This window comes from Ursus americanus, chromosome 30, assembly GCF_024610735.1.
Source record: "Ursus americanus isolate L20-20 chromosome 30, mUrsAme1.1.p, whole genome shotgun sequence".
Lineage (NCBI taxonomy): Eukaryota > Metazoa > Chordata > Mammalia > Carnivora > Ursidae > Ursus > Ursus americanus.
Genome location: NC_142156.1, coordinates 30,747,106 through 30,759,130, shown reverse-complemented (window position 1 = coordinate 30,759,130; position 12,025 = coordinate 30,747,106).

Here is a 12,025-nt window from a genome sequence, read left to right as displayed (position 1 = left end):
GCAGAATCTGCCCAGCAGAACCTCATTCTTAAGTATATGCTGTCTTGATTGTTCACAAACGAATTGTGTGTCTGAATCTCATTGCTACAGCCAGATGGTGGCTCCACGCTCCCCCCTACCCCACTGTCACTGAGCTCTGAGCCCCCGCCCCAGCCTGGGAGAGCATCCTCTCTGGGCCCATTGGGGAGGGGGAGGGGGAGACCTGAGGGGCCAGGCACCAGGCAGCCAGGGACTGAGTGCCTTCTGTGGCAGCTGGGTGTCACTCACCTGCCAGACCTGCCCATCATGATGGCAGGTGGGGGCTGGGGATATCAGCCAGGCTCTCTGTCAGCAGGGAGACAAACCTGCACCCAGAGGCCAAGTCTGGCACAGAGGACTGTCTGCCTGCAGGAAGGGCGAGAGCAGGGTGGTCAGGACTGGGGTGGGGGGCCACTCAGCCTGGGGAAGCATGCTCAACAGTCAGCAGAGCCAGGGAGAGAGACTGGAAGCCAGCTGGGAGGACCAATGACTACCTTGCCCCCAGAGTTTCCCTAAGAGGGTCCCAGGATGCCTAGCTACCTCCTTCTGGTCCTATGTGGCACTCCCATCCTTGTCAGGCTGATCTGGGGCAGAACAAGGTTCTGAACCGTCAAGGACAGGGCCTTGGTCAGGCCCACACACAAAGCCACATTTCATCAGGGGTCTGCTTCTGGGGACTCGGGCTAGTGGAGTCCCAGACATCTGCGTGCCCGAGGCCAAGCGATGGGCACAACCTCCTCAGAGCAGCCCTGGGCTTGCTCCAACCCAGGTAGAGGGTCCTGGGCAGGTGCCAGCTCTGGCCAAAGTGCAGGGGGCCTTGGTGGCCCCACTGCCCATCCCAGGCAGGCCCCTCGGTCATGATGGCTGTGGCGTAGGAAACCACCGCCCCTCCTCCTCCTGCCCCTCCTCCTCCCTCTTTTTCTCCCTCTCACTGCTCCTTCCTGAAATTATAGAAGTACTAGGACAGGGGCACCTGGGTGGCTCAGTTGGTTGAGCGTCTGCCTTCAGCTCCGGTCATGGTCCCGGGGCCCTGGGATCGAGCCCAGAGTTGGGCTCTCTGCTCAGCGGGGAGTCTGCTTCTCCCTCTCCCTCTGCCTGCAGCTCTGCCTGCTTGTGCTCTCTCTCTGTCAAATAAATGATAAATAAATAAATACATACATACATACATACATACATAAAATAAAATACAGGTGAACTTAAAAAAAGTAATAGGACAACATGACAAAACTTGGAAAAAAGAAAAGAGGAAGAACAAGATTTGATTTCGGGTGTAAAACAAAATAACCAAGATAAGTGTTTAGAACTGCAGCTTAAAAAGGAAAACCTCTTGAGGGGCACCGGGGCAGCTCAGTTAAGCGCCTGCCTTCAGCTCGGGTCATGATCTCAGGGTCCCGGGATCGAGTCCCCGAGTTGAGTCGGGCTCCGTGCTCAATGGAGAGCCTGCTGTCCCTCTCCCTCTGCCCCCCGCTCGTGCATGGGCGCGCGCTGTCTCTCTCTAATAAATAAAAAAATATGTTTTTTTAAAAAGAGGAAAACCTCTTGAAATGAAAAGCACCTTTTTGCCCAGAGAGATGAAAACAATCTAAAGTCACTGAAGAGGAAACGTAAAACACAAAAGCTGTAAAGCGCAGTCAGAGCTCTCTGTACACACGCTCCCACGTGCTACACTTACGGCCTGTTTGTAGCACTTTGTTCCCCGGGAACGGAGGCGTCCCCTCGGAAGCTCTTCCTAGCTCTGTTAACGCTCGGGAGGCCGCTCGAGCCGCCCACCTCTCCACGCCTCATCCTGACAGCACAGCTCGCCCGGGTGCGTTCTTCCCTGGTCAAAATACGCAGTATTCAATCTAAACAGCCCGAGAATCAATTTCGTAGATATAACACTTAATAATGACAGACCCACCCACCAGACTCAAAAGGGTCCGGCCAACAATGTCAAAGCCCCACATGTGCCTTTGGGGGCCCACCTCTCCGTGTCATCTTTATGAAGGACTTTTTTAAAAGATTTATTGACTTATTTTAGAGAGTGAGAGCACATAAGCAGGGGGAGGAGCAGAGGGAGAGGATCTCAAGCAGACTCCCCACTGCACGTGGAGCCTGATGCAGGGCTCGATCTCACAACCCTGAGATCATGACCTGAGTTGAAATCAAGAGTCGGCCGCTTAGCCGACTGAGCCATCCAGGTGCCCCAAGATTTTATTTTGAAGTAATCACTACACCCAACGTGGGGCTCGAACTCACAGCCTCGAGATCAAGAGTCACACATGCCACTGACTGAGCCAGCCAGGCGCCCACCACCACACTATTCTTTTTGCTTGTCTTTTTTATGATAGTGGGACTTTGCTGTATGCGTTCTTCCCGTTTTTGTCACTCCGCGTTCTGTTTCTCCGATTCATCCATGCTGTGTGGGTCTCTGGCCTTTTGCAGAAATGGGGCTGCTCTGAACACTGTTGTCAGGTCTCCTAGTACCCGTCTGCGAGAGTTTCTCTGGGGCATATACCCAGGAGTGAGACCACCGGGCAGGACCGGCTACCAAACTTGCTGGGCTCGCCGCAAATCAAAACGTGGGCCCCTTGGTAAGTTATTAGGAATTTCGACGCAGCAGCAGCAGAGCATGAAGCCAGGTGTGGGCCCACGCGATGGCACGGGGGGCCAGGAGGCCACCCTGCCGCTTCCTCCTCACCCAGCCGAAAGGGTCACGCAAAGGGCTTATGCCATACAGGTGGCAGCGCGTGGAGCGTTCCATGTCCCACATCTTCTCTAGCACTTGCTTGGTTCCATCAGACTGTAATTTTTGTCAGTGGGACGTGAAACAGCATCTCCTTATGGTTTCAGATTGTGTTTCCTTGGTTACCCAAGAGGGTGGGCAACTGGTGTGCGTATTGACTGTTGGGTGATTTTTTTTTAAGGAACAGGGGACAGAGTTGTTGCCTCATTCTGCTCTTGCCCCTAAATGACCATATGGGCTTGGGTAGGTCACTCCCCTCCTGGGGACTTATTTTTCTCCTCTGAGCCATAAAGATATGCTGCCTTGCAGTTCTGCCCTTCGATTCTAACCCCTTACGTCAGGAGCCATGTTCTCGTCATCCTTATGTCTTCAGCTCAAGGCCTGGCCCCAGGAGGGTGTTGCTGGAGGTCACATCTACCGAATGAAGGCTGTAATTCACCAGGTCTGTCTGTAAGTGTCAGCAAAGGCAGACAGGGGAGGGTGCTTCCCTCTGGAAGCAGGGGGGGTGGCAGCCAGAGGGGCAGAAAGCAGAGACCTGGTTCAAAGCCGGCCTCTGCCAATCTCTGCAGCCAAGGGACATCAGCCCCTGAGGCTCTGCTTTCCCATCTGCAAATGGAGATGAAGACGGCCCCTCCCAGGGTTGCAGCGAGGGTTAATTTAGATGTGGAAGCAGTGGTTACTCCTTTCACCCCACCTCTGGAATTCTAGGACGCATCCCCCAGACCCGACCTTGAGGGGTCGTTCTTCTCTCCGGGCATCAGATCTTTCCTCTCTCAGTGGGGGGAGTGACCATCATTGATGCCCCACCGATGGGCCGCTGAGCTACAGGGGCAGACCTTCGAAGTCGCAAAGTAAAGCCGGCTAAGCTACAGCTCCGGCTGAGACGGCCCCCTTTCTTTGGACTGAGGTACAGGTTGTAACAGGCTGTGTTTCAGTGTTGACCATCTGAAACTTGTATGTGATAAGCTTAAGGGAAGGTCGTGATAAATTGCTGGAAACTTCCGTGTCCTGTCTCCTCCTCCCCCACTCACTGGGGCCCTAACACCGGTGTTGGTGAAATGCTTGGGATGGCTTCTTTCTTCCACCAAGCTGCTGAGCAATCCATGGAAAGCAAAGTACAGCCCCGCCCACACCAAGTGACCTGCTGGGTGAGGAATGGGTCTCTAGCTGCTCCCAGAGAATGTCCCTGAAAGTCTCCTGGACACTTCTGACTCAACGTATCCAAAACTCAACACACTCTCTGCAAGCTCCACCTCATCTTAGGGATTAGCATCACCACCCTCCACCCAGGTGCCCACGACAGAACCCGAGAACCACCTCCATTCGCCTCCCCCCACCCTGGCAGCCCCTTCTGCCCTGTGGTGCCTCTGAGTCCTCCTAGGGAGGTCCATGTAATCTATTCTCCAAGGTGACAACTCTGAGAGTGAGCGAGGGCCCTATCAATGATTGAACTAGGACAAGAGGCAAACACTGCGATGTTGGAGTGCATAACTGTGTATAACGGGAGGCGAGGACAATGAGTCACGTAATTACCGGGGCGCTGCTACTGTAGCCGGTGGTGGAACCAGCCTAGATCTCCACCAGCTGGAGCTGCTCATAGGGTGGAATCTTACTCAGCCTTTGAAATGCTGTTCCGGAATTTTAGAAGGCTTACACAGGAAAATAGGACATTTAAATAATCAGAAAAATATAAAAATTAGGAGAAAAACTTGAGAAAAATGATGTTAAATGACAAAAGCAAAACACAAAGCATATGAAAGCATGTGCTAATTATATATATAAATGTACAAATATACAAGGAAATATATTTATTCTACACACACATAGAAAAGACTCAAAGGAGGGGCACGTGGCTGGCTCATTAGTAGAATATACCACTCTTGATCTTGGGGGTTGTGAGTTGAGTTCAAGCCCCAAGTAGGGTGGAGAGCTTACTTCCCAAAGGAAGGGGCACCTGGGTGGCTCAGCCGGTTAAGCGTCTGCCTTTGGCTCCGGTCTTGAGCCAGGCCTGCTTGGCTCAGGCCTGCTTCTCCCTCTCCCTCTGCCTGCCACTCCCCCTGCTTGTGCTCTCTCTCTCTCTTTCTGTCAAATGAATATATAAAATCTTTAAAAAAAAAAAAAGACCTAAAGAAATTACCACAATTGGAATCATAATTACCTCTGGGTGGTTGGATTTCTATTTTGGTTTTGTATTACTATTTTTGTATTTTCCAAAAATTTGGTAAGTATGTTTTACTTTTAAGATCAGAAGGGGGAAAAAAGCTTTAATGTTATTTCAAGACACCAAAACAATTCATTCCTTCACAAGTGCTTGCTTGCTGAGTCCACTCAGACTTTAGAGTGCAGAATCTGGGGACAGACGCCCCTTCTCCTGGGTGCACACCTTGGTAAAAAGTAAAAAGGCTCTGGGGCGCCTGGGTGGCTCAGTCTATTAAGCATCTGCTGTCAGCTCAGGGCGTGATCCCAGGGTCCTAGCACAGGGGCAGGTGGTCAGCAACATTCAGTGGGCCAGCAGCCAAGGGTACAGTGGTGGTTAGACCATGGGCTGGGTGGAGACCCTGGGCCAGGAGAGCCCAAGGGAAGCTGAGTGAGCCCTTGAGGACCTTGCGAGGGAGCTAGCACTTCCTGAGCGCCCTGGGCTTGAGAGGCTGTGCCGGCCTCATTCAGTTATAACTGCGGCCCTGAAGGTCTTTGCGGTCCCTGGGGAGAGGCTCTGGGGCAGCCGGGAAGCAGCCAACTCAAGGTCATGGCCAGTATGCAGCAGAACCCAGGCCGCCTTCTCCCGGAGAGTCGAGTCGGAGAGTGGAACCGAGCTTCCCCACCTCTGGTCACCACCTGCTGTGGCAGGGACTGCGAGATAACTGTGGGTGCGTGTGTGTGTGTGTGTGTGCGCGCGTGTGCGCGCGCTCGCGTGTGTTTGAGACAGAGCCCGCGCCGCGAGGCTGTCCATGTGGCTGAGTCAGAATAGATTAAATCTCTTAGAATTCTGTGGGTGCTGGCAATTAGTCTCAAACATGCTTTACTGAAATCTCGCTTCATTTCCGAGGTTAATACAGTCAGCAAAGGTGGGAGGGTCGGGGGACCGTCCCCCCGTGTGGCTGGAGCAGAGGGTGTGGTCTGTGCGGACCCCGGGCGGACCAGGGGCCTCCAGTGCTGCACCCGAGGGTTTGTTCTCTATTCTTCAGCAGTAACAAGCCCTCGATTGTCTCTGGGGTGGGGGCGGGGCAGTAATTGCATTCACATTTTAGCGCGCTCTCGGCGGTGGGTGGAACTGCTTGAGATGGTGTGTGTGAGCGCCTGGCAAACGGTCCTTGACGCCGTGCTGGGCTGGCCCCATGTGCAACCGTCCTGCGCATGCAAATAGGCTAATTCGAGTTTCATAAAGGGACTATTTACTCAAGTGTGGGAAAGGTGTAGGGAAACCACAACGTACCGGGCAGTGGCGGGGAGCGAGCGAGAGCAGGGGCTGTCGCCCTCCCTGGGCCTGGAGGGGTGAGAGGAGGAGCTGTGTGGAGAGCGCCCCCTGCAGGAGCTGTGAGGGTCGTGGCAGGCCAGGTGCAACCCCGCGGTAAAACGAGGCAGTAAGCGCCCAGAACTCACTCTCGTTCCTCTTCAAATCCCTGCCCGCCCGCCCCTACCAAATCCGGGCAAAAACCCGCCTGCGGACGCTGAACCGGTTCCGAGGAGGGCAGTGGTTATGAGGGGCATCCGGCACGAAAGTTACCCTTAAAAACAGTCTGTAGGTCAAAGGACAAATTACTGTTCAGTCTTGTAATGGATTCCAATGTGTTTAAAAGATTGTGGCAGATGTGTTATGCTCAGACCATGAAAACAAGCAATGAAAATATATCAAACTATCTATGAATATTTAAGATTGTGTAAATATGCATGAGTGTGCTCTTGGAAGCACGGGAAAGAAGTCTGGTTATCTCTTGGAGGTGGGGGGGTGGCTATACACTTTCATGCCTGCTTTCCGTGCTTTGCATTATTTGAATTCGTAAAGAGGAGCATGAAATGTTTTTGTAATTAAAAAAAATCATAAAATGGAAAGAAACGCTCTCGGAAGCCAGAAGGAGTGGAGCGGCTGAAGAAGAGGCTGAGGCAGGGAGAGCCAAGGGCTCCTAGCCATGGAGAGCCTGGGCTGGCAGCGGTCAGGACCGACTAAAGCAAGGGAAGTAGGGATGGAGGGGAGGGAAAGCTTGCAAAGTGCTTGAAACCCTCCTTCCCTCTCCTCCCTCCCTCTCCCTTCCTTTGCCTTGGAGACGCACATGGCTGGAAGCCAAGGAGGCAGCTGGTATAGTTGGAATAACAGTCACACACAGGGGATTGAGCAAATATATTGAGGGTAATGGGAGCCAGGTTTTTCTCACTGTTGGAGGAGAATTACAAATGCGGAAAGGGGGCAGGCCTGAGGAATTGGAGCCAGCAGGGTGAACTGTATGTGTGTGTAGGTATTCTATGTATGTATATATATATAACAAATACATCTTGTATAATCATATAATTGTATATATTGTATTATATACTATATTATACAAATATGCTTGTATATATGTATGTATATGTGTGTGTTTGTATAGGTGTGTGTATATACATATACATACGTAGGTGTGTGTGCACTTTTCCCCTAGCACTGCCCACTGAGAGGGCCTGGAAGCATTGTCATCCCATTAGCAACAAGCATATCAGGCACCCAAATCCAGGTTTCTTTTTTTTTTTTTTTTAAGATTTTATTTATTTATTTGACAGAGAAAGAGACAGCCAGCGAGAGAGGGAACACAGCAGGGGAGTGGGAGAGAAAGAAGCAGGCTCATAGAGGAGGAGCCTGATGTGGGGCTCGATCCCATAACGCCGGGATCACGCCCTGAGCCGAAGGCAGACGCTTAACCGCTGTGCCACCCAGGCGCCCCCAGATCCAGGTTTCTAAACATCATCCTTCACCAAGAGGAATTAGGTCTTCTTGAAGAAAAGGCTGATTCCAATGTCAGTGGGGCACCTGGAAAATAAAAAAGCATTCAAAGAATTATAGTGATGGGGCACCCGGGTGGCTCGGCCGGTTAAGCATCCAACTCTTGATCTCAGCTCAGGTCTTGATCTCAGGGTTGTGAGTTCAAGTCCCACGCTGGGTGCCATGCTAGGTATGGAGCCTACTTAAAAATAAATAAATAAAAATAAGAGAATAATAGTGACATGCCACAAGGACATAAAGGAGCTCCCACTGACCAAGTCGGGGGCAACTAGAGCATCCAAATAAAAACGATGTAACCGACTACAACCCGCTCAATAACCTAGGAATCCATGAGTCCTATTGATTAAGGAGGAGGGAGAGCTCTTCCTTACAGTACAAAGCCAACCAATACAAGTAGAGGGATGATGGAAATAGAGAAACCATCATAGTGGTAGATTGATTCAGTCTGGAGACTTCATGGCTGCTCTAAGGCTGGTAGGTGAAGATTTGATGAGGAACAGAATATTGAAAAATACAGAGTGTATTTTCCAAAACCAAAATTGGTGTCAACAAAATCTCCTGCCCCACATGCTCTTTTGCCACACCCCTATCAGGAGGTGAATAGCTTCCCTCTCCTTGAATCTGGGTGGAGCATAGAGATTCACCGGTAACCGAAAGAACATGGCAGGAATGACACTGTGTATTCTAAGGCCAGACCAGGAGAACCCCGCAACTTCCGCCCTCATCTCCTGGAGCACTCTTTCTGGTGTTCTTGTGAACTCTCAGAACCAGAGTCGTGTTGTAGAAAAGCCCAAGCCACAACAAGAAACCACATGTTGGTGACAAGAATCCCCCCTGAGCCTGTCTGTCAGTCACCCCACGCCGGGTGCCATTTTGGAAGTGGATCCTCCAGCCACCAGCCATTGAAGACACTTCTGGCAGTTTAAGTCATTTCTGCTGAGGCCCCAGATCATGGAGGAGCAGAGACAAGGCTGACCTACCACGCCTTGTCTGAATTCCTGATCTGCAGAATCCAGAAGCACAATATAATGGTCTTTGTAATGGCAATAAATTTGAGGGTAGTTTATTAGGCAGATAGAGACCACTGGAGAATTGGCAAAGTCTCAGATATCACCCCACAAAATACTTCTCCAGCACAAAGCAGAAAATGCTGACTTTATGGAGGAAAGCCCAGTAGACAGCCATCTGATAATGGAACCGAGGTTCCTATGACCAATCGAGGTTCCCACGGTGATCAAGTCATCATGATATGCTGAGAATAGCATAGTATCATTTCAGCAGTACTCTGACACATCCTGCATCTAGTCTCGAGGAAACATTGAACAGACCCGGATTGAGACAGTGCCAATTTATCCATGATATTTTAAAGACCCATAAAAATATTTTAGTCTTCATTTATTTTGAAATCAGAAGAAATAAGTGCATGTTAATAGTAATGAATCCAGCGTGGATTATATTCATCTTTGTACCAAAGCAATATAAAATGTATTTTATTTTTCTTTTATAGAGGAAGGAGCCCACAAATGCAAAAGTGCCTAGGACCTGCCAAAGTTATAACGCATCCCTGTATTGAGAACGCCCGACAAAATGAAATGTTCCCGATGAGATGGAATCACCACGTTCCAGCCCGTCTCTCCCACTGAAGGCAGATATAAAACCTGGGGAGAAAAAGTAAATCGTAATGGGCACATTGGGGAAGAATGCCAGAATTCGAAGTATTACTGGACCAGTAGTGAATGTCCTCCTTTTCCCCATCAGGTATCCTCCAGTGTAGACCTAACACAGTCTGAAACCTGGAAATGCACATAGCACGAACGGAGAGCTCCAGGAGCTAGACGAGTGGGAAAGGGCACTCCAAACATGGAGAGAAATATGGGAAGATACCGTTTTTCTTTTTGTCTTTTTTCTGGTCTTTCTTTTCTCACCTTCTGGGCAATTCTGAGTTGATGGTGACAGCAGCAGGAGCAGTGGCAGCGGGGCGGGGGGGGGGGCGGCTTCGGGAGCCCAAATTCGGATCAAGGAGAATCTTCATCTCTGATCAGAGGGGCTGTGATTCTCACGAGGGTGAGCCTTAATCTCTCTCTCTGTCTCTCTCTCTCTTCCCCCACTGCTTGGCTCCAAATAGGGGTCCAATCATGGGAGAATGCAGAAAAATGGGGAAATAAAGCCGTACCTTTCTGGCCAGAGGACCACAAAAGGGAACCAACCCCAAGGAACTGGAAAGGACTGGGAGGATTGCAAAGTGGTTTATTAACTGTGTGGGTCTGACTCTAAACGGCACACCATAGATTTTGAACACTAAACTAGGGCAGACACCCCCCAGGTCCCAGCCTGGCCACTGGATGGTGCGTCTGGAGGACAGAGCTGAATGGCACTGTGAAGGCTTTGTAAATGGAACCGATACCAAATCGCAACCCACAGAAACCTGGATAAAACTTGCAGCCCGAACTCAACCAAGTCAATTGCCTATTTAAACAAGAATAACAACATTCTCATAGGATTTAGACAGAACACAGAGTCCCATGACATAATATTCAAACTGTCCAGGATACAATCCAATGATTTTGTAACAATGAACATGTATTACTCAGCCAAAAGAGAGCCAGGAAAATCTCAATTTGCCTGGCAAGAGGCAATCAATAGATGTCAACACTGACATGGCGAAGATGTTGGAAATGTCTGACAAAGTCTTTGAAACAGCTGCTGTGTCTGTTTGCCAGTATGTGTTTATGTTGTTTTGATTACTGTAGCTTTGTAAGTTTTAAAATCAGGACGCGTGAGTCCTACAATTTTTTTTTCTTTTTCAAGGTTGTTTTGAGTAGTTGAGGTACCTTGGGATCCCATGTGAATTTTAGGATGGCTTTATCTATTTCTGCAAAAAACATCATTGGACTTTTGATAGGGATTGCATTGGATCTGTGTATCATTTTGGGTAACATTGACATCTTAACAATATTGTCTTCCAATCCACAAACATGGGATGTCTTTACATTTATATGTGTCTTCTTTACTTTCAGCAATACTTCCTAGTTTTCAGCATACAAACCTTTGAACTCCTTACTTAAGTTTTCCCTAAGTATTTAATGATGCCGTTATAGGTGTAATTGTTTCCTTAATTTTCTTTTTGAATCATTCATTGTTAGTGTACAAATATTCAATTGATTTCTGTGTGTTGACTTTGTATCCTGCAGCTTTACTCGATTTGCTTATTGGTTTTAACAGTATTTTGTATGATCTTTAGGGTCTTGTACTTACAAGATCATGCCATGTGCAAACAGAAATCATTTTATTTCTTCCTTTTCAATTTGGATGCCTTTTTATATATTTTTCTTGCCTAATTTCTCTGGCCAGAACTTCCAATAGTATGTTGAATAGAAGTGTGGAAAGCTCACATCTTTGTATTGTTTTGATTTTAGAGAAAAAGCTTTTAGTCTTTCACCATAAGTATAAGTTAGCTGTGATTATTGTGTGCCTCTTACTATATTGAGGTAGTTTCTTCTATTGCTAGTTTGTTGAGTATTTTTTTAAAGATTTATTTATTGAAGGCACCTGGGTAGCTTAGCTGGTTAAGCATCTGCCTTCGGCTTGGGTCATGATCCAGGGTTCTGGGATCAAGCCCCACATGGGGCTCCCTGCTTAGCAGGGAGCCTGCTTCTCCCTCTTCCTCTGCCCCTTCCCCCTGCTTATACTCTCTCTCTCAAGTAAATAAATAATATATTTTTAGAAAGATTTATTTATTTGAGAGAGAGAGAGAGACGGTGCACGGGGAGGGCAGAGGGAGAGGGAGAGAAGACTCTGCTAAGTGTGGAGCCTGACATGGGGCTCAAACCCATGACACCAAGATCATGATCTGAGCCTAAATCAAGAGTTGGATACTTAACCAACTAAGCTACCCAAGTGCCCCTTTGTTGAGTATTTTTATCGTGAGGAGTATCGGATGATCATGTAGTTTTTCCTTTCGTTATACTAATGCGATGTATTACAGTGATTGATTTTCTTGTGTTGAGCCACTGTTTCATTTCAGGGATATTCCCACTCCATCATGGCTAATAATCCTTTAAAATGCTGTTGGATTTTATGTACTAATATTCTGTTGGTGATTTTTGCCTGTATATTCATAAGGGATTTTGGTCTGTGATTTTCTTTTTTGTGATACCTTTATTTGACTTTGGTATCAGAGTAATGCTGGCCTCATAGAATGAATCAGAAAGTGTTCCCCCCTCTTCAATTTTGGGAAGAGTTCGAGAAAGATTGATGTTAACTCTTTTTTAAATGTTTGGTAGAGGCAACCCTGTCGGGACCCCCTCACTCTT